This window comes from Camelus ferus, chromosome X (genome assembly GCF_009834535.1).
Source record: "Camelus ferus isolate YT-003-E chromosome X, BCGSAC_Cfer_1.0, whole genome shotgun sequence".
In the NCBI taxonomy this organism is placed as follows: domain Eukaryota; kingdom Metazoa; phylum Chordata; class Mammalia; order Artiodactyla; family Camelidae; genus Camelus; species Camelus ferus.
In genome coordinates this window covers 97,545,211-97,570,190 of record NC_045732.1, presented here as the reverse complement: position 1 = coordinate 97,570,190, position 24,980 = coordinate 97,545,211, and the positions used below count along the sequence as shown (strand labels likewise).

Here is a 24,980-nt window from a genome sequence, read left to right as displayed (position 1 = left end):
GATCTAGTTTCAGGTAGTAACTGGTGGGCCTGGGAAGCTATTAGGTCACTCTGACAACAAATCTCATACTTCTTCCACTCTGTCGTGATGCACTGAAAGGAACGGTAGAGTGGCAGAGTGTTCCAGCCCTGCAATTCCTGTGGAAATATGGAAGACTAACTTTTGCTAGGCACCTTTAAATTCCTACATCTCTCCTTTCTTGGCAAAAGAATTTAGGGAATGAGCAGAGTTCCCTTAGTTAGGCATTATTTATAAACATCTGCAAAGGAACAAAAAGGATTTATCCTGTGGTAGACAGAATACTGGTCCCCAAAAAGAAGTTCCCACTTCAATCCCTAGAACCAGTAAGTATATTACCTTACATGACAAAAGAGATTTTGCAGATGTGCTTAAAGTCAGAGAGCTTGAGACAGGGGACCCAATATAATGATAAAAGACCTTAAAACTGGATGAGGAAGGCAGAAGAGACGTTGACAAGAGAGAGACTAAACCTGTCATTGAAGATGAAGGAAGGGGGACATGAGCCAAGGAATGCACCATCTCTAGAAGATGGGAGCAACCCTCAGCTGACAGCCAGCAAGGAAACAGGGACCTCAGTCATAAAAGGAACCACAAAGAACTTGAATAATCATGAAAACAGATTCTCCCTTACAGTCTCTAGAAAGGAATACAACACTATCAGCATCTAGATTTTAGCCTGGTGAGATCCTTATGTGACCTACAGAACTGGGAAATAAGCATTTTGTGCTATTCTAAGTTGCTGAATTTGTGGTCATTTTTAGGCAAGTAACAGAAAACTCAAACATAGTTATTTTTTTCACACACACTCATCCTCCCCCACATTCACACTTAGACTTCCCATCCTCCCACCCCCTGAATATTGTTACAGCGTCAATTTGGTTGGTTCAATAGTTAATGTTTCCATTCTATGACTTTGTAAATGCTGCTCATGGCTGAGCCATGAAGCATACTTTATTTTTCATTTCCCATGCAATTGTTTTCTTGTGCCCATAGTTAAATTCCCACCTCTCTCTCACTCCCACTCTCGCTCTCTGCTTGTCTTTCTATGGTATTTCCACTAATTTATCCCTAAAATACTCCCCCTAGTGGTGTAAATCTCCTATTAACATATACAACAGGTATTTTATCGAGGTCATTTTCTTACAGACATTTCTCCTGGAGTATTTGGAAATCTTTTTCTTTTTTCTCTTTTCTGATGAATACACTTTACTGTTATATGAACCACCAAAATGCATATATGCTAAGTGTAAGGTTTAGAAAAGTTTGCTGAAAACACCCCATAACTACCACTCCAAATAGGATATGGAACATTCTCATAACTGCAGAAACTTCCTACATACCCTTCACTGTCAATGTCTCTTCTAGTTTCATCCCCACCTGAGGCAGTCCCTGATTTGACATCTGTAACCATAAATTAGATTATTTTTTATATAAATGGATATAAACTGTATGTACTCTTTGTATTGGGCCACTTTCACTCAGTATAACATCTGTGAGATCAATCCATGTTATTATGCGTTTCAGCAGTTCATTTTTTTCTTTCTCTTTCTTGTCCTCCCCAGATTTACTTAGATATAATTGACACACAGCATTGCAGAAATTTAAGGTATTCAACGTGTTGATTTCATACACTTATGAGTTGCATGATTACCACCATAGCATTAGCTAACACTACTGCCCTGTCATGTAATTAACATTTCTTTTTTGTAGTGAGAACATTTAAGATCTATTCTCTTCAAGTATATGATACATTATTACAAGGCGTAATCACCATGGTGTACATTAGATCCCCAGAATCTATCAGTCTTATAACTGGAAGTTTGTACCCTCTGTGTATCATCTCCCCATTGCCACCAATCCCTAGCCCTTGGCAATCAGCATTCTACTCTGTTTACCTGAGTTCAAAATTTTTAGATCCTACTTATAAGTGATATTATGTATAATTTGTCTTTTTCTTTCTGATTTGTTTCACTTAGCCTGATGCCCTCAAGTTTTATCCAAGTTGTTGCAAATGGCAGCATTTCTTCTTTCTCATGGCAGAGTAATGTTCCTCTGTGTGTGTGTGTGTGTGTGTGTGTGTGTGTATTCAATCACATCTTCTTTATCCATTCTTCCATTGGTGGACATTTAGGTTGTTCTCATATTTTTGGCTATTGTGAGTAATGCTACAATGTACATGGAAGTGCAGATACCTCTATGAAATTCTGATTTCAATTCTGGTGAATATTTCCTAGAGCGGGATTGCTGGATGATATGGTAGTTCTGTTTTTAATTTTTGTTGAGGAACCTCTATACTGTTCCCATAGTGGTTGTACCAATTTACATTCCCACCAACAGTGCACAAGAGTTCCCTTATCTCCACACCCTAAGCAATACTTGCCATCTCTTGTCGTTTTGATAACAGACATTCTGACCGGTGTGAGGTGATATTTGATTTGCATTTCCCTGATGATTAGTGATGTTGAGCAGCTTTTCATGTACCTGTTAGCCATGTGTATGTCTTCTTTGGAAAAATGTCTATTCAGTTCCTCTGCCTATTTTTAAGTCATGCTATTTCTTTTTATGCTATTCAGTTATATGAGTTAACACATTTTGGGTATTAACCCCCATCAGATACATGATTTGCAAATACTTCCTCCCATTACATTGGTGGCTTTTTGTTGACTGTTTCTTTTGCTATGAAGAAGCTTTTTACTTTGATGTAGCCCCACTTATATTTCTTGCTTTTGTTGCATGTGCTTTTAATATCATATTCAAAAACATCACTGCCAAAACCAACCTCAAGGAGCTTTTCCCAAAGTCTTCTTCCCTAGGGGTGTTATGGTTTCATGTCTTAAATTTAAGTCTTTACTCCATTTTGAGTTCATTCTAATTTCATTCTCCTGCATGTGGTTATCCAATATTCCCAACACCATTTATTGAAGAAACTATCCTTTCCCCATTGAGTATTCTTGTCTCCCTTGTCAAATATTATTTGACTACATATGATGCAGGGGATTATTTCTGGACTCTCTATTCTGTTCCATTGGTCATGTGTCTACATTTATGCTAGTACCATACTGTTTTAATTACTATAAAAATCAGGAAATGTAATGCCTCTAGCTTTGTTCATCTTTCCCAGAATTGCTTTGGCTATTTAGGGTCCTTTGTGGCTCCAAACAGATTTTAGGATTATTATTTGCTACTTTGATAAAAAATATGCCACTGCAATCACAGCTGAGATTGCACTGAATCTACAGATGGCTTTGGGTAATATGAACATTTCAACAATATTAATTCTTGTGATCTATGAACACTAGATATCTTTTTATTTATTCATGTCTTCAGTTTCTTTTATCAAAGTCTTGTAGTTTTCCAGCATACAGATCTTTCCCCTCCTTAGTAAAATTTATCCCTAAGTATTTTATTCTTTTTGATGTTATGTGAATGGGTTTGTTTTATTTCCTCTTCAAATGTTTAGTTATTTACATATATAAACACTACTATTTTTGTATGTTGATTTTGTATCCTGCAACTTCAATGAATTTGTTGATTATTCCTAGCAGTTTTTTTGTGGAGTCTTTAGGATTTTTCTATATGTAAGATCATATCGGCTGCAAACAAAAACAACTTTACTACTTTCTTTCCTATTTGGATGTCTTTTGTTTTTTGTTTTTTTGTTTTCTTTCCTGATTGCTCTGGCTAGGATTACGCTGAGTACGAGTGGTGAGAGTGGACACACTTGTAAGTGTTCCATGTCTTCAAAGAAATGTTTTCAACCTTCCACCACTGAGCATGATATTGACTGTGGGTTTGTCATTAATGGCCTTTATTCTGTTGAGCTATGTTCCTTCTATATACCCAATTTCTTAAAGCTTTTTGTCATGAAAAGATGGTATACTATGTCAAATGCATTTTCTGCATCTGTTGAGATGATCATATGATTTTATCTTAATTCTACTAACATGGTTATCAAATTTACTGATTTGCATATGTAGAACCATCCTTGCATTCCTAGGATAAATCCCACTTGATCATGGTTAATGATCTCTTTAATGGATGATTTTGGTTTGCTAATATGTAATTGAGAATTTTTGCATCTATATTCCTCAGGGATATAGATCTGTACTTTTCTTGTGTCCTTATATGGCTTTGATATCAGGATAATGCTGTCCTCATAAAATGAGTTTGGGAGTGTTCTCTCTTCCTCAAGTTTTTAGAAGAGATTTAGAAAAACTGGTGTTAACTCTTCTTTAAATGTTTGGTAGAATTTGTCAGTGAACCATCTGGTCCTGGGCTTTTCTGTGTTCGGAAGTTTTTGACTACTGATTCAACTTCCTTACTCCTATTTGGTCTGTTCAGATTTTCTGTTTCTTCTTGATTTGGTCTTGGTAGATTATGCGTTTCTAGAGATTAATGTATTTTTTTAAGGTTATCTGATTTGATGGTATATAAATTATTCAGAGAACAGCTGACCCTTGAACAACATAGGTTTGAACTGCACAGATCCACTAATATGTGGATAGTTTTCAATGGTAAATACTACAGTACTACATGGTCTGAGGTTGTTTGAATTCATGGATACAGAAAAACCTTGGACAGGGAAGGGTAACTATAAGTCACAGGTGGATTAACCCCCACATTGTTCACAGGTCAAATGTAGTCTCTTGTAATCCTCTGTATTTTTGTGGTATCTGCTATGTTTCTTCTTTCGTTTCTGATCATAACGTAGGTCCTCTTTCTTTTTTTCTGAGTTAGTGTAGCTAAAAATTTAGCAATGTTTTATTATCTTTTCAAAAAAATCAGCTCTTAGTTTCACTGACCTTTCCTATTGTTTTTCTAGTCTCTATTTCATTTATTTCTGCTCTGATTTTTATTATTTTCTTATGCTAACTTTGGAATTTGTTTGTTCTTCTTTTTCCAGTTCCTTGAGGTGTAAAGTTATTCTATTTTATTTTATTTTTGATCTTTCTTTTTTTCTTAATGTAGGTTTTTATCACTATAAACGCCCCCCACCAAATGCTTTCACCGCATCCCATAAGTTTTGGTACTTTGTTTTTCAATATTCATTTGTTTCAAAATACCTTTTGACTTTTCTTTTGCTTTCTTCCTTGTCCCTTTTGTTGTTCAGGAGTGTGTTGTATAATTTCTAGACACTTGTGAATTTTTTCGAGTTCTATACATGTCAATTGGGTCAAATTACTTGTTAGTATTATTCAAGTCTTCTATATACTTGTTAAGTTTATATCTACCTGTTCTATCAATAACTGAAACAGAGGTGTTAAAACCTCCAACTATGATCATGGAGGTTTTTTGGTTTTTTTCTTTAGTTTTGTTAGTTTATGTTAATGTGTTCTGAAATTCTTTGATAGCTGAAAACACATTTAGAATGTTTACGTACTCCTACTGAACTCTTTCATCATTATGAAATTTTCTGTTTATATCTAGTATAGTCCTTGTTTCTTTCATATTATTTATAAATATATTTACATTTATAACTTTTTATATTTAAAGTTATTACCTTTTAAACAATTTATAGTTGGGTCTTGCTTTTCATACAATCTAAAGATATCTGCCTTAATTAGTGTGTTTGATCCATTTGTATTTAATGTAGTAATTGACATAATTGATTTCAGGTCTACCATTTTGCTATTTCTTATTTGTCTCATCTGTTTTTTTTTTTTCTTTGTTACTTTATTTTGTGTCAGTGTAGTATTTTTATATTATTCCACTGTATTTTCTATATTATCTTTATAGTATCACTCTTATTGTTATTTTTAGTTTTTTAGATTCTTATTATTATTTTTAGTTGTTGCATTTGGGATTACGATATGTACTCTTACCACAGCCAACTTAGAATAAAATAAAATATCACTTTGCACTTCATTTTTTATACTTCACAAGTGTAAGAATCTTAAACAGTGTAACTGCTTTATCACTCCCTACCCTTTATGCTACTGTTATAATTTTACCTCTACATTTAATATGAAACCCACTTTAAAATAGTATTATTTTTTCAATGACCATTTGTTTTATAAGATAATTAATGTGCCATAAAAAGAAACAGGAATACAAATCATGCTGAACTTCCCACCAGAAACAATGGAGGCTGGAATACAGTGCAAGGGCATCATTAAAGCAAAGGAAAGGTGAAAAATAACCATAAAATTCTATATTCCTTAAAAATATCACTTCAAAATAAGGGTGAAATAAGGACATTTTATCAATAAATAAAATCTGAGAGAATTTGATGTCTACAGAGTTATGTTACAAGAAATCCTAAAGTAAGTTTTTCCAAACTGAAAAGAAATGGCTGTATCTAAGTCATATATACAAAAATGAATAAAGAGTAGATACAGCAACATTGCAGATGATAGATATATAATACAATTTTTTTTCTTTTTCTAACTGCCTTCAAAGCAAATGAAAGTAAAATGAAGACATTTTAAATAAAAATACATCTACAAAGAAGAAAACTACCTCACACCATACACAAAAATAAATTTCAGGTGGTGGATTGTAAATCATAAATATGAAAGACAAACCAATAAAATGTGTAGAATATAGGAGTATATCTTCACAATATTCTGTAAAATCCCTCAGGACACAAAAAGCAATAACCAACGAACGATACATTCAACTATATTAGAGTAGCAATTTCCTTTCATCAACAGGCACTACTGGGAGAGTGAAAAGTAAAGTCACAGAATGGGAAAAAATATAAGCAACAAAGGTACATATATGGATACATGAAAACTTCTACAAATCAGTAAGAAAAATTCAATCATCCAAACAAGTAATATAGACAAAAGACCTCAATAAGCATTTTTAAAAGGACGTTCAAATGACCACTATACATAAGATGCAAAAAAAAAAAAAAAGAAAAAAATTAGCCATCAGAGAAATGCAAATTGAAACCATAATGAATTGCATTACATATGTATTCAAATGGCATAAAAGAAAAAATACCAGCAATATTACAGTTGTCCAAGATAAGGAACAACTGGAACTCTCATATCCTACTGATGGGAATGTAAATTTATATAACCATTTTGGAAAACACTTTGACATTGTCTATCAATGGTAGAGACACAAATAACTTATGACCCAGAAATTACACTCAATAATTATACACATATTTCCACCAAGATGCATGCACAAGAATGTATATAGCAGCATTACCTATAATAGACAAAAGCTGGGAACAACTCAAATACTCATTAACTGTAGACTCAATAAAGTATGGTATATGTATAAAATGGAATGTGAGACAATAAACTATTACTCCTGTTTTTTAATCTTCTATGAAATGGTTTCCATGAAATCCCTGACCTACTAACAACTAATATTAATTACATGCATATTATGTGCTAGGCAAAATTCTGAGCACTGCACATGCATATCCATTTGATATAACAAAAACCATTGAGGTAGGTACTTTTATTGTTCCCATTGTACACATGAGAAAACTGAGACTATTTGAATAATGCAGACATAAAGGATAAAACTGTGATCTGGAACCTAACTTCTCTGATTCCAAATGGGGTGTTTCTTTCTATTCCATCTCACTCTTTCCAATTGTATAATACTCTAGCAACATATCCTCGAGAGACAGGTCTTCCTGGACAAAACTCAAAGTGTTGGGAGGACTAAGTTCCTTCTGGAGGCTCTACCAGAGAATTCATTTCCTTGCCAGCTGCCCAAATTCCTTTGCTCATGGTCACTTGCCATCTTCCAAGCCAGTAAAGGGGAAACTTTCTCATATTTCATCACTTTGACACTGAATGCTACTCTGTCTGCCACTTCCACATTTAAGGATCCTCATAATTACATTGGGCCCACCAAGGCAATATAGGATAATCTTCCTTTATTAAGGTCAGTTGATTTGCAAACTTAATTCTAATTTGTCATAATAACCTAACATACATGCATGTTCCAGGGATTAAGATGCAGACATTTGTTTCTCAGAAACTCCTATGAATCACTCTGATACTATGCTTTTCCATTCTTCCACTGTATTTGTTTTAATAGATCCATGGGAGATGAGGGATGGTATTGCTGTTTTTGTTTGACTGCAATTTTGTTTTTGTACCTGCTTATAAACCTCCTGATGGAAAGAATTCTACAGAGTATTTTCTTTCACCTTACTACAGAAGGTGCAAGAATCTCCTCTGGGTCAAATGACTTTATCCTGAGAGGCTTATTTAGTCCCCTTATCCAATCTTTAGCCCAAGAGTCAATTGATATGCTTATTTCTCAGGCAAATTTTTATTTTTAGCTAGAATTCATATAGTCAAGCACTACAATATTCTGATGGGATATTATATCGCCTTTAATGCCTTCTTAATGATATTGTTAACTTACTAAGAACACCAAAATTACAATACCTAGCATCTACAGTCACCAAAAGTCTGTCTCACACTATCTAAATTACTTCATTTATTATGACTATACCTCCTAAAATACAATCTGCCATGATTATCATCATTGATTTCTTTTCCCTCCTGATTTTTTTTTGGGGGGGGGTCTTCTTTTATTTTCCTTTATTTAAATTTTTCTAAATGAATGCACATAATGTGGATAGCACAAAGTAATTGCTTTCTGCAAAACAATATATTAGCAATAAAGAAATGGCTACTCAATTTTCTGTTTGATACAGACTCAGGGTAGTTAGTACACATTCCTCCCTTCTTAGTCAAATGTGCCTCTTCCTTCTAACGAGTTACAAGGATTTCTCTACTTCATGTAACAGACAATGAAGGGTTTACTGATGTTACTGTTCTCACTCCTACTCCTCCAGCCACACAGCTAGTGGAAACTCTTCCTAAAGTGTAAAATTGGAGGGTTTTTTTTGTTTGTTTTTATGGTTTTTGTTTGTATATTATTTTGTGGGGACATTTTGGCCGGGAATTTAATTTTAGGTCTGGGTGGTGTTGTATGTTCTTTTTTTGATGTTACTTTTTTCCCCATTTGTGTAAACATGAGAGGAGCCTCAAGCTTAAAGGGAAAGTAGATGCTCCTGGCATAATCATGAATCAGACTAGACCTAACATTATGCTACAATCAAGCATATCATGAACAATTTGTTTATATATACTGTGATACATATATGTGTTGTGTTTTTGCAAATGTTTCTTTTCAAAGTCCTCTGCTTGTTACTGGCTTACTATATTAGAAAGATGACGATAACATAGATCTGCAAATAAAAATGAAGAAGCAAACTAGTCAAGTATAAAATTACAGTCACAAATATAGGCAGAGAGCTTTAAAAATTAAATCAGTGTTAAGTTCAGATAGTTTGGTACAAGGAATTATTGAGCCTTTTAAAAATTAAAACAATTAAGAAAATTGTTCCTGCCCAAAACAGAAATCTGAGCTGTGAGGATCATTGGACTAACCCTGGGAGACAATTAAAACTCTCTTACAGAGTCTAAGTGTGGCCTATATAGTTTAGGATAAATTGTAAAACAACTAGACTCCAGAAAAGCAAGTAACAGACTTTTAACCCTACCTATTATGTTTGGGAAAATGTCTGAAAATGGCGCATAATAAGCAATCACAGAATACTGATGTTCTGGCTGAGCTGAGGATTCTTATAAACACTTGAAAAGGAACTTTAAAATATATATTTTTGCTACCTTAAATAAGGAGTTCTTTAATACTCTGTCCCATTACAGCTTGAAAGGAATTTTTAGAAATATTATACAAAAAATCATTTTGACAGAAGGCATTAGTGAAGGGTATTTGCTTTGGTAGAAAGTTGAGCTGACCATGGTTCATAGATAAGTAAAACTTTTAAAAAAGGAACAGAAGCAACTGGAACAACAGAAATGAAGCGAGAACTGAACACTGAACTCAGCACAAATATATAGAGAAATACTGAGATTTGGGTGTGATTATTTTATCAGCTCTAATTCAGAAGTGTGACAAGCCATTCACTATCTAAAGAATATTATTTTATATATGTTATATATCTATACATATGTCTCTATATACATATATACACATACACATATACATATGTGTGTATATGTATATATAGACATATATGTATATATGTATACCTATATATTTATGTAAGTATATATCACTATATATGAAGCTATATATGTATATACAACCAGAGAGAATTGCCACACATGTATGTATATATGTAGTTATATATTTTGTATATGTATATAAACATATGTATGTGTTTATATAAACATGTATATGTATATATAATGAAAGTGAACCAGAAATAAAACAAGAAGAAAACCTACGGAATGGGAGAAAATTTTTGCAAGTGAAACCGACAAAGGCTTGATCTCCAGAATATATAAGCAGCTCATACGACTCAATAAGAAAAAAATAAACAACCCAATCCAAAAATGGGCAGAAGACCTAAACAAGCAATTCTCCAAGGAAGACATACAAATGATCAAAAGCACATGAAAAAATGCTCAATATTACTAATTATCAGAGAAATGCAAATCAAAACTACAATGAGGTATCACCTCACACCAGTCAGAATGGCCGTCATTCAAAAATCCACAAATGACAAATGCTGGAGAGGCTGTGGAGAAAGGGGAACCCTCCTACACTGCTGGTGGGAATGCAGTTTGGTGCAGCCACTATGGAAAACAGTGTGGAGATTCCTCAAAAGACTAGGAATAGACTTACCATATGACCCAGGAATCCCACTCCTGGGCTTGTATCCAGAAGGAAATCTACTTCAGGATGACACCTGCACCCCAATGTTCATAGTAGCACTATTTACAATAGCCAAAACATGGAAACAGCCTAAATGTCCATCAACAGGTGACTGGATAAAGAAGAGGTGGTATATTTATACAATGGAATACTACTCAGCCATAAAAACCGACAACATAATGCCATTTGCAGCAACATGGATGCTCCTGGAGAATGTCATTCTAAGTGAAGTAAGCCAGAAAGAGAAAGAAAAATACCATATGAGATCGCTCATATGTGGAATCTAAAAAACAAAAACAAAAACAAACAAACAAACAAAAACAAAGCGTAAATAAAGGACAGAAATAGACTCACAGACAGAGAATACAGACTTGTGGTTACCAGGGGGGTGGAGGGTGGGAAGGGATAGACTGGGATTTCAAAATTGTAGAATAGACTACACTGTATAGCACAGGGAAATATACACAAAATGTTATGATAACTCACAGAGAAAAAAATGTGACAATGAGTGTGTATATGTCCATGAATAACTGAAAAATTGTGCTGAACAGCGGAATTTGACACAACATTGTAAAATGATTATAAATCAATAAAAAATGTTAAAAAAAAAGAAAGTGAAAGTATATACACACATATAAAAACATGTAGGTGTGTGTGTGTTTATGTATACATATAGATACTTCATTCCAAGATACTATTTTACTTAGTTTTAAATGTATTTGAATTCACAGAATACTAACTTAACTGGCTCTTTTGGTATTTCAATGGAAAAATGGTCAATATATGGAATCAGTCCCTCTCCTGGTGCCCTAGTTGGGTAACACAAAACAAATTCAGAAGAGAACTGATTCTTATAGGGCAATATTGCTGGTTAAGATCTCTCACCCATTACATTACCATTTACCCACATTCAAGCTTACATATGTGGATCAAGGTATATAATATTCATTTTTAATATTTCTCAATAAACAGATATTTGCCTTTATCCTCACAGCTATGGATTCTAAGACTTTTGAGTGGTCATTAATCAAAACCACTTTGTATTCTAATCATTTCCTGAGGAAGAACATGAAATTACTCAGTTTTGTAGGAACTTAGAATCTTTAAAAATGGCTTCTAGTTTCTATCAGGCAATCCTTGAAAACAACTGCCCTGTCAGAATCCTGTATCTGCTGTCACTAAGGCCCTAAGTAAGCTTTTAAATTCTTGGAAGTCTAGGGGTTGTTTGAAGATACAGTATATATGTAGATTCTGTGGACTCTCATTTCTTTCATTTCTTTTGTAGTTGTCATAAAAAATTTTTTTTTCCCAAAACAGAGCTTGGCACATAATACTGTTTTATAGCCTGTATACAGAGTTCCATCCTGCTGCATAAACCTTACAAAAGTCAGTGGAACTGAATATAGAGAGATTATTACTAATAATAGGCTATCTATTCAAAGTCTAAAGATATGAATCTAAATGTATGATTATGTACCACAGAGGTTGATTTATCATTTCTAAATCATGGAAGAGATTTTACCTTCTATTTGTAAGCAGCAGAATGATTTACATCTTTTTTTTCTTTTATATATATATATATATATATATATATATATATATATATATATATATATATATTTTTTTTTTTTTTTTACTAAGCAAAGGACACATATACTATCATCTCTCAGACATAGATGCAATGTTTTATTTAAGATGTATAATCCAGCACTGTACCTAAAGATATGTTGGTGTTGATTTTTATCATATGATGGAGGAAGATGAGAAGTTAGTGGTGCTATTTTGATATTCTCTGAGAGAGAGTTTACCACTTGCTCAGAGCTCAACTTCTATTGTCAGTCTGTGTTTATCAGAACCAGAAAGCATTATCTTTTGGCTTTGAAGTTATATTTTAGAAGAATAGTCTACAGCAAAAGCAAGGAATACTATGAGACTACTTAATTACATCCTTGCTATAATTTATTTCACAACATAGAGAATATCCTCATTGTAAAAAAAAAACCAAAAAACAGAATAGACTAACATTCTGTTTACAACAGATAATGTTCTTATAACAGGTAATGTTCTTATAACAGGTAATGGTATAAAAAATTACACAGTTGAGTAACAAGCATGTTTTATGTACATGTTTACATCTCTACAATGGTATTATATATATTGGGAAAAGTGTTTTAATTTCAAAAGTCATTGAGAGTAATCATTTAAAAATCTGCTCATTTATGGACTGTACAAGAAACTGAAGTAAAATCTGTAAGTCTTACATAAGGAAGCTATAGAGTGTGAATAGAGAATTAATTAATGAATGTTCATTTTGAAGGCAAAGGTCATATAGCATTGAAGGATTAAGTACTCACTACTGATAGTGCACAGTGTTTACTCTCTAATTCATCTGTTGTTGATGGAAGTAGACTAATATTACTACTTAGGATGACAGTAACACTTTCATTCCATAGGAGATAAAAAGAACACGTATCCTTAGTCACAATCTTTGTCCCTCTCAGTCTCTCCCTCCCCATCTCTCCCTCTCCCTCTCTCCATGCACCAGCACTGAGGACAGGCCATGGGAGCACACAAAGAGAAGGTGACTGTCTACAAGCCAGGAAGTAGGAGGCCATTAGACACTGAATCTTTGGGCATCTTGATCTTGAACTTCTCAGCCTCCAAAACTCTGAAAAGTAATGTCTGTTGTTTAAGCCACTCAGTCTACGATATTTTGTTATAGCAGCCCAAGCTGATTAAGACACATACTGAAGTCCAAAAAAGAACATTAATAAAAAATACTAATAGCTTATTAAAGCCACATAGCTATCTTGTAATAAAGCCAACAATTAAGCTCAGGTTATGTGAATTTAAATTCAAATATTAATCACAAATACAAGCAAGGGGCCAGATTGATAATATGAGAGGAGTGGTCAGTATTAACTTGAATTTAAAAATATACATATACTTGGTATATAAAAAACACATAAAAACACTCTTCATATCCAAAAAGTAATACGTCTCTCCAATTATCTTGAAATACATGGTTCTACTTTTCTCCCTCTGTTCTGACAGAGATAAGTATGTAAGAATTACTTCTTGCTATAAAAACAACCTGCAATACAGCATAGTCCTGTATGTAGAAAATCCAAAGGACTAAATAAAAAAGTCACTAAGTGAGTTCAGTAAGTCACAGAATATTAAGATTAAGAAAAAAAATTCAACTGGATTTTGGTATATTTGCAAAGAACAATCTAAAATAATGTTAAGAAGACAATTCCATTCACAATATTATCAAAAATAAAATACTTTGAAAATACTTTAACAAAAGTAGTGTGAGACTTGTACAATGATAATTATAAAACATTGCTGAAGAAAATTAAAGATTTAATAAAACGGAGAGACATTCAATACTCTTAGATCAGAAGATTCAGTATTATACTGAATATATAATACTCCCCACATTGATATATAGAGTCAATACAATACCTAACAAAATACCAAATGACAATTTTCATTGGAAAGTGACAAGTTGATCCTAAAATTCTTACTGAAATGCAAAGGGTTAAAATATCCATAACAATCTTGGAAAAGGAGAACAAAGTTGAAGGATTCACACTTCCCCATTTACTGTAATATAAAGCCACAGAAATCAAGATAGTATGGTACTGGCATAAGGATAGACAAATAGACAAATGGAACAGAACTGAGAGTCTGTGTGTAAAAGTATTTTTAAAAACCATACTTGGTATACACAAAACACATAAAAACACCTCCACATACAAAAAGTAATATGTATTTATAATAAATTAATTTTTGACCAAGATAATAAAATGAAGAGATAATAGTCTTCTCAACTAATGGTGCTGGGACAACTGGCTAGCCATGTGTAAAAGAATGAAGTTGGAAATTTATATCTCACCATATTTCAAAATTAACTCAAAATCGATCAACAACCCAAATGTGAGAAATACAACTATAAAACTCTTAGAAAAAAACATATGAGTAAGTCTTCATGACCCTGGGTAAGGCAATGCTTTTTAAAAATATGACACTAAAAGTACAAGCAAAAAAAATACATTAGATATCATCAAAATTAAAAGAAATCTGTTTTTCGAAGGACACTACCAAGATTGGAAGAATCAATATTGTTAAAATGGACTTTCTACCCAAGGCAATATACAGATTCAATGGAATACCTATCAAATTACCAATGACATTTTTCACAGAGCTAGAACAAAAAAAGTTAAAATTTGTACGGAAACACAAAAGACACAAAATACCCAAAACAATCTTGAAAAAGAACAGAGCAGGGGGGAATCACACTCCCTGACTTCAGACTATACTACAAAACTACAGTAATCAAAATGGTAGGGTACTAGCACAAAAACAGACACATAGATCAATAGAACAGGATAGAAAGTCCATAAATAAACCCACACACTTATGGTCCATTAACCTATGACAAAGGAGGCAAGAATATACAATAGAGAAAAGGCAATCTCTTCAATAAGTAGCGCTGGGAAAACTGGATAGTCACCTGTAAACAACTGAAATTAGAACATTCTCTAACACCATATACAAAAATAAACTCAAAATGGATTGAAGGCTTAAATGTAAGATGAGATACTATAAAACTCCTAGACAAAAACACAGGCAGAAAACTCTTGGACATAAACCATAGCAATATATTTTTTGAATCAGCTCCTGGAGTAATGGGAATAAAAGCAAAAATAAACAAATGGGATCTAATTAAACTTTTTTTGCACAACTAAGGATATCATCAACAAAACAAAAAGACAACCTACAGAATGGGAGAGAATATTTGCAAATGATGTGACCGACAAGGGACTAATTTCCAAAATATACAAAAAGCTCATACACCTTAATATCAAAAAAAGCAAGCAACCCAATCAAAAAATTGGCAGAAGACCTAAACAGATATCTCTCCAAAGACAGACAGACAGATGGCCAAGCAGCACATGAAAGATGCTCAACATCACTATTGTTAGAGAAATGCAAATAATAACTACAATGAGATATCACCTCATACCAGTCAGAATGGCCATCATTAAAAAGTCTACAAACAATAAATGATGGAGAGGATATGGAGAAAAAAGGAACCCTCCTACACTGTTGGTGGGAATATAAACTGGTGTAGCCACTATGGAAAACAGTATGGAGTTTCCTTCAAAAACTAAAAATAGACTTACCATGTGATCCAGCAATCCCACTCCTTGGCATATACCCGGAGAAAAATATAATTCAAAAAGACACATGCATCCCAATGTTCACAGCAGCACTATTTACAATAACCAAGACATGGAAACAACCCAAATCAACAGATGACTGGATAAAGAAGATGTGGTATAGATAGATAAATAGATAGATAGATAGATAGATAGATAGATAGACAGACAGATAGATAGATAGATAGATTAGTATTCCATTATATATTGGAATACTAATCAGCCATAAAAAATAATAAAATAATGCCATTTTCAGCAACATGGATGGACCTGGAGATCATCACTGTAAATGAAGTAAGCCAGAAAGAGAAAGAAAAATACCATATGATATCTATCACTTATATGTGGAATCTAAAAACAGGACACAAATGAACTATTTATTATTTATAACTTAGATGACTGATTTATTGAATATATGTAAGCACATTTAACTGTCCTTTATGATTGGATTACTGTATTCTGTTGACTCTTATTTTGTGGTTGGCTTTATTCCTTTGATAAATATATTTAAGTTTAAAAATCTAAAGCTCTAAACTGTTCTTAGAAACACTGAACAGTACATATATGTAAATTTTAAAAAGGTTTAAAAAAAAGACCCACTACCAAAGAAGTCAAAAGGCAACTCACAAAATCGAAGAAAATATTTTCAAACCATATTATCTGATAAGCATATATTATCCAGAATATATATAGAATGCATACAGCTCAACAGTAAAATGAATAAAACATATTAAAAATAGGCAAAGTATTTGAATAAACATCTCCATAAAGATACACAAATAGCCTTTAAGCACATGAAAAGATGATCAACATCATTAGATATCAGGATAACGCAAACTACAATCACAGTGAGATAACATTTCACACCTATTAGCATGACTACAATGAAAAAAGGCAAAGAAAATAAGTATTGCAAAGGGATTGGAACAAACGGGACCTTAGTACATTGTTGATGGAAATGTAAAATTATATAGGTACCGTGGAAAGCAGTTTGGTAGTTACATGTGGTAGAGATTTACTGTATGAATTATAATACATGTATATTGTATGATTCCCATTAGTATGAATTGTCCAGAATAGGTACACCCATAGATATAGAAAACATATGTGGCTGCCAGAAGCTCAGGAAAGGGGAAAATGGGAAATGACTGGCTAAGAATATGAAGTTTCATTTCGGGGTGAGGAAAATATTGTGAAATTAGTCATGACTGACGCACAACTTTGGGAATGTACTGAAAACTGCTGAACTGTACCATTTAAAAGGGCAAGTTTTATAGTATGTGACTTTTACCTCAACACAACTGTTAAAAATAAACTATAAGTATATACAGTGATAATGGCAACTGACACTTGGCCTTGGTGACAGGGAGAACAATACTTGTTGCCTCTTTACTATTAGCCCAGTGGTGCTTGAAGTGCATTGGTGTTTTGATTACAATTCACAAAAAAGGATAGATACACTCCACACTGTATTTGTTTGTTTGGGGCATCATTAAATCTAATCTTACAATACTGAAATAGCAGAAGACCACAGTTGACAATGACATTCTTTAACCCAGTGCTTCATAATTACAAGCATGCTTAAACTCTGAAAATGAAAACGCTGATACAACATGACCTCTGCATCTGTCTAGAAGAGAGAGTAGCTATTTTTTCTTATGTGATATTCCCCTACAAAGTTTCCACACGTAGTTACAAGCCTCAGGGACAACTGTAGGAGATATGTGATGTGGTTTAAATCACTGGTCTTCCCAACCAAGGCTCTCTGTAACACTGAGGGGAAAAAAACAGAGTTGTCTTGTTGATAATGAAAGCAAGTAGGCTATCAGTTGATGGTACGTTCATGACAAGAACGCATGAGATATGAAAGGACCTTGCTTTGGGGATGGTGACTGCGGCCGACATCTATGTCTATTCAACTCAGCTACTGACAATTCCAGAACTTCCAGTAGTGTCATTCATTTGGGGAATAAGGAAAGGGAAAGAAGATCCATTAAAGTTATTATAATAGAAAAGAAAGGGTCACAGAAGCAAAAATCTAATTAACAGAGTATAATCATAGGCTGGGATTTTGTGTATCATTTAAGCAATGCTTCCCTCTAATAAAATATTTTGTTTCTTTAACATCCCCTAAGAAATTCTGGTTAGAGATCACTGATTTAAGATAGCAGTTCTCAACCAAGAATGACCTCCCCAACCAGAGGACATCTGGCAATTAGTGGAGGTATTTTTGGTTATCACAATAGTGGGGAAAGTGCTATTGCTATTTAGTGGGAAGAATCCAAGGTATGCTGCTAAACAGCTTACAGTATACGGGGCGACCCTCTACAACAAAGGACTATCTAGTCCAAAATGTCAATAGTGGCAAAGCTAGAAACCTTGAATTAAGGATAGAGCTTATGTATTAATTATGAGTAAAGAAAGGTAGAAATATTGGTATCAATTAGGACTCTGCATTTTTCTCTGACCTTTTTATTCCGTTGTTGCTCAAGAATCAGGGCACAGCACAGTGATGCACTGACTATGGAGTTAGAGTAATTAGCACTATCTGTAGAGACTGCTGATAACACTGAATCAATATAATTCACAAGATGAGAATTTGGCTTTGTCTTCCTCATTTGGTCCAGTCTGACATTTTTACCATTTTTAAATAAACGTTTCCATTTAATGCATGGCTACTGCTGTTGATCCACACCCACTGCTAAAAAGCTATCTTGATTCTGTTCAGTTAAACCAAGACAAATTTTCAGCAGACTTTCTGAATAATTATACTTATGGCATTTCTGAAAGTAAGATTTTGTGCAGAGGACACCCACGTGTAGTATGATTATTATAATTAGGAGTAAATTGTATACCACCTCATATTTTTTCAAGTGTTTTGCAGTAATTCCTCACAGTAACTCCATACGACAAGTCACTATTATCATCCCCATTTCACAGATTAGAAAATGGCAGTAGGGAGAGGCTAATTATCTTGCGGGGGGGGGGGGGGGTCACAGATTGATTTGAAGTAGAGCTTGGACTGAGGTTTTATTTAAATCTTAGCAAGTAATTCAAGCCTGTCAGTCAATGTCAGTCCTTGTTTCCAGATTTTGAAAAACAAAAGTCAGAGAGGTTTTATTGCCTGTGAGCAGAAAGTTTCCAGGATCATACGTGTGTTACTTAAAATTTCATAATTTTAAATATTACTTCAGGTTGAATTACCTTAATGCGGAACAGTAATTAAGTCAGAAATACACCGTTCACTGCTTTTACACTGAACTAGATTTGAATGCAGTGAGAATTAAGAATATGAAAAAAAGAACTGCAATTTATGAATGTGAGAAAGTGATTAGATATACATGTCTCACATCGAAGAAAAACAGCACGGTTTAAAGGGCTATATATAAGCATACTCCCTCTAAAAATTTAAAATTGCTTTCAATCTGTGTCCAGTTGGCTCAGTTTCTTTGCCTGATAGTAATGAGACTAATGTTGTACCATCAGTCCCCAAATAGGTCACTTAGATTTGCTCTGTCCATGGAGAAAATCTGCACACAGAACCCTAAACATCTGTCTCTTCAAACAGCTGTTACTGTTCACATGCAGCTGTCAGCAAGCAAGATAATGTGTCCTACTTAGTGCCACTCAGACCTGTAGAACGGAGATAATTCTTTCTTACTTATTGTTATTTCAGAAATGTCAACTGGTCATAGCAAGAACAGAAAATACCAATGTATCTGCCCATCAAAAAAATATAATCTTAAAATGTGATGAATAAATGTTGGTGTTAGAGTCATAAAGGGTGATGTGTGAACCCTGTTTGCAATACACATTGATCCCTATTCATTTCAGGAATAAAAATGAGTTTCCAAAAGCAATTAAAGAACAAAGGAATCTGATCTTAGACTTGGGAGATACACACGCTCAGGCCAATGACTTATTGAGTTGATTATAATTGACCAGCTGATCAATATGTTCTTTTCAGATTACTACTATTATATAAAATTTTATGGCTGTATTTTCAAATGCATTAACAGTAGGAAGGACTTTAGTAAGACTAGCACAATAAAAACATAAGAAATTATTGAGTAAGAAAATATAGTAATTAGAAGCAAAGAAGCAGAAACTCTGGAGACAAAATCATATTAGTAAAATGCCACTGAACATCAAGAGTTCATTGTATCTGCCACAGTGTTAGTAGAAAACTACCTTTTAGTATTTCCCCTGAGCCAAAGAAATGCTTTATTCAAGGTATTTAGGTTAATTTCTTTTCACTTTCTTTATCTGCTTTTCAAATTGCTACTAGGAAATTGTAGGAAGAACCTGGCAGGGGGGCAGGGGCGGGGTATCAGAGCTCTAATGAAAGCTGTAAAAGAAAATTAAAATTATTTTCATAAAATTTGATAGAGATGTTTTTATCAGTTTAATACAAGATATGTTATAATTCCAGAGGGCTTAAAGGATGGCAAAGATTCTGTGTCCAAAAGTAGATTCAAAAGAAAATTAATATTTGGCTGAGAAAGCACAGCCTGGAAACAGACTTGGTGTGTAATCTTTATTCCATCATTTTCAAGTTGTGAGACTTCAGGCAAGTTATTTACTATACAAAACTTTTGATATCTTGGTCATAAAGATAGTAATATCTTCTTATCAAGTTGTTACGAAGATTTAATGAAAGTACACATAAAAATCGTAACATAATGGATAATGGTTACTTGCTTATTGTTAATATTAGCATTAATTAGTATTGATTTTGGACTTAATATTATATTTGCTTTGGTGTTAGTATTAATACTGGTATTGATATTAATTTTAACATTAGCATTACTATTAGTATTAATATTACCATTAATATTAGTACTATTATTTTTTTCTTTCCTTAATTATAATCAGTGCTTCTAACTTGGATGGGACTAGATGGCAAGTTGGCCACCTAGTCCAAATGCCTGATAGCATAGAAATCCCCTCTATAACAAAATTAGCAGATGGTATTTTGAAACAAAATATTGAATTTTGTAATTATCCTTGTCAAATGTTATTTTGTTGATTTTCTTTTACGGTAGGGCACTATTTCGCTCAAACTCAGAAATGATTAAATGTGGCATTTAACACAAAGGAAAAATGAAAATGCAGTTGACATACAGAAATGAAAATCACTGGTTCTGAGGTAATTCTATTATACAGACTGGCAAAATTTCACTATAAAATTTAGTTTATTCAATTGTTGTCTTTAAGCAAATGATCAAATTTAAGTTTGTCACCTGAAATTATCTAAGAAAATCATCTCTCTATTACAAATGTTTCAAAATTAAATTGTTCATGTATCATATCATTTTTGTCTGTGAAGAATGACATTCTTTGGCAGCTTCCACAAAATGGCCTTATCCCTTCTGTCACTCATACTTTACCAAATATACAGACTGTTCTAAATGCAATCAGATCCCCATAACAACTTGCTGAAGCTTTCCTATTGGCATGAACTAATATTTATTGGTTTACTCTGCGCCAAGCACTGTGCTATTACACTATTGTTTTGTATGCCAGGTGTTATGGACTAGACATTTCCCCCAACCAAAAAATTCATATGTTAAAATCCTAATCCCCAATGGGATGCTATTTGGAGGTAGGGTCTTTGAGAGGTAAATAGGGGCTAGATTAGGTCATGATGGTGGGGCCCTCATGATCAAATCAATTTCCTTATAAGAAAAGAAGAAACATGAGAGCTCCCTCTCTCAGCTTAATGTGCATACTGCAAGAGGCTGGCCATCTGCAAACCACAAAGAGGGATCTCACCAGGCACTGAATCTGCTGGCCTCTGGAACTTGGACTTCCCAGCTTCCAGAACTATAAGATATAAATGTCTGTTTTTTAATCTACGTAGTGCATGATATTCCATTATAGCAGCCTAAGCTTACTAAGACAGAAATTGGTACAGCAAAGTGGTGTGCTGCTGTAGCAAATACCTAAAAATGTAGAAGCAGAGGAAATTGGCCAAGATGGCGGAGTAGAAGGATGCTCGTAACTCACCATGTCCCACAAATACACCAAAACTCACATCCACGGACCCACTCAGCCAACCAGACCACCTGCTAAACTCCCAAAGAACATCGCCCTCTTCAAAAGACAAAGACGCCATGAACCTAGTAGGAGAAAAGGAAAAAAGAAGAAAAAGCAAAACAGCATGGGACTGGTCCCACGGGGAGGGAGCAGCAAAGGAGGAATAGCGCTTATGTGCTGGGTCTCCCCTTCTCCAACGGAGAGGCCAGCGGGACGGAGGGGGAGCCTCCGAGGCTCAGATCCATATGGAGCAGCCCTTGACTGACAGAACTGAGTTAAACGGGAACAGAGGGTCCCTGGGACACCCAGCCCAAGACACGAGTCAGCAGCTGGGGGCCAGGACAGGCTGCCCGAGCCAGGCGGAGGACTGGGGCAGCTGCACTGAGGCAGCCACGGGGGACCAGAGGGGGCTGCATGCCATGGATGAGAGGGTACAGAGGGCAGAACAACCTGGGCCCTCCATAAAACAACACGGCTGATGTGCCCTGGGGGGAAGGGTGCCATACTTCCTATCTCTGAAAACCTGCAGGTTTTCAGGAGAAGGGAGGCAGGGCTCAGGCACAGCTTCCATATCTTCTAGTGCTTAGCACCCAGGCTGGGGTGGGGTTGAAACCTAAATCTGCACCTAAGGGCTTAGCAGCCTCAAAGGCTTGTTTACAGCCAGTGGCAGATAGGATCTTTCTGCCCAGCTACCTCTGAGAACTCATGCCTCCAAGACAAACAAACAAGGAGATGAGTTTTGGCATGGAGCAGGGACAGGGCTGTTCCCAAGCCTGCCTATGGACCGTGGACCTGAGGTGGAGCAGGCAGCTGCACAGAGCAGGGGAGCGACCAGCGCCGGGAGAGGGGGAGTGGCCACCCACCTTCCCGTGAGGAGCACAGTACCTGACTGTGGTGCAGGGAAGGGGCAAGACCTGCCTGCCTACCTCACCAGAGTGCAGCATCTGACCAAGGCATCAGTAGGGGAGGGATCTGCCCGCCCACCCTGTAAGAGCGCAGCACTTGACCAGTGTTGGGAGGGGGCACAATCTGCCAGCCTAAGCTGAGCGACCTCCAAGTTAGGAGGGGGCATGACCCCCCTGCCCACCATGTAAGAGCACAGCAACTGACCACAGTGTTGGGAGAGGCCACAAACTGCTTGCCGACTGGGAGCAGCACAGACCAGAGGCACAACAGAGGACCTCTGGAAGCAGCAAGCTGAGTTCGAGCAGCAGGGCAAAGACAGAAAGACCTCTGGATAAAAATCATCAGGAGCGCACAGTCTCCACGAGAACACATCCCCCCCTTTTTTTTCCCTTTCTGTTTTTCTTTTTTTTAATCTATTTTCTGTTACCTTTCTAATTTTTACTTTTTAAACAATTGTATACGTCTCCAGTTTCAATCCCTTTAAAATTTTTCTTTTAAAATATTTTTATTATTATTGTTTTTAAAAATTCACCTCATTTCATTTTTATTTCTCTTGGTTTTGATCTGATATTGATTATACTCAGGCTTCAAATACTTTTCTGTTTGCTTTTCTTGTTCTTTTCTCCTTCTTTTAAGGTTTTTAAAAGACATCTCAACTTGATTGCTATTTTGCTTCAACTTGTTCTTGTGTTACTGGTTATATATTTTGAAACCTTTTTTATTTCCCTCCCTTCTTTTAAAACTATCTTTTTTTTTTAAGTTTTATTCCTACATAGGCTTTAGATACACAAATAAACTCCTTAAGGACCGTAATAGACAACTAATACTCCATAAGCCAAAGTGCCAGAGAGATATGAGCAAGATAAAGGAGAGGAACCACTCCCATTAAAAGAACAAGAGAAATCCCCTGAAAGAACGATCAATGAAATAGACATTGATGGCCTACTAGATCAAGATTTCAAACAAGGAGTGATCAAAGTACTAAAGAAACTAAAAGAGATAGTGTTTAGAGATATAAAATGTTAAAAATGAAATTGAAGCTATAAAGAAGAGCCAAGAAAAACTGGTAAACTCATTTGCTGAGATGAGAGCTGATCTAAAGGCTGTACGAAGCAAGGTAGATAATGCAGAGGAACGAATAAGTGACCTAGAAGACAGGACAACAGAAAGAACCCAATCAGAACAGCTGAGAAAAAAAACAAATAAAACCCAATGAAGCAATATAAGGGACCTATGGGATAATATAAAGCGTGCCAATCTATGCATAATAGGAGTTCCAGAAGGGGAAGAAAGAACAAAGGGAATTGAAAAGGTATTTGAAGAAATCATGACTGAAGACTTCCCAAACCTAAAGAAGGAATCAGATATCCAACTACAGGAAGTTCAGAGGGTCCCAAACAGGAAGAACCCAAACAGACCAACACCAAGACATATTACAATCAAGATGGCCAGGGTCAAGGATAAAGAAACGATCCTAAAGGCAGTAAGAGAAAAACAAAGACTGAGTTACAAGGAAACCCCATTAAGTCTTTCAGCTGATTTCTCTACACAAACATTACAGGCCAGAAGGGGGTGGCAAGATACATTCAAAGTCCTGAATGAAAAAAAAAAAAATGCAGCCTAGGATAATTTATTCAGCAAGGTTATCCTTTAGAATAGAAGGAGAGATAAAGAACTTCACAGACAAGCAAAAACTAGAAAAGTTTAGCAACACTAAACACATGCCGAAATAAATACTGAAAGGTCTACTCTAAATAGAAAAGAAGCAGGATGCTACAGAAATGAGAAAATCATAACTGGAAAGGTGATAATGAATTACATGAATTACCAATAGAATAAACATGAAATTATAGAAGAAGACATCTAAATCATTAAGAGTGGGAGAGGGAAGCAAGAAAATAGAGTTGTTTTTTTTTTTTTTAATTTTTTGTTCTTGGTAGGATGCGTTTGAGATTATATTACTGTCTGTATAATACAAAGAGTTAATAGTAATGGGTTAATAGACTTACAAAAAAGGGTAACCACAAGACAAAAACTTACAAATGAGTCACAAAAACTATATAAGATCCAAGATAATACAAAGGAAAATTACCAACCCACAAAAGGAAGAAGAAA

At 34.8% G+C, this 24,980-nt stretch overlaps 1 long non-coding RNA gene across 1 annotated transcript; it reads left to right on the top strand.

Annotated features, from left to right (window-relative positions):
* Positions 1-4,055: 4,055 nt before the first annotated feature.
* LOC116662105 lies at positions 4,056-21,537 on the top strand. Its single transcript, XR_004318088.1, has 3 exons — positions 4,056-4,136; positions 5,043-5,047; positions 21,526-21,537. It is a non-coding gene; the product is annotated as an uncharacterized LOC116662105 (long non-coding RNA).
* Positions 21,538-24,980: the final 3,443 nt, after the last annotated feature.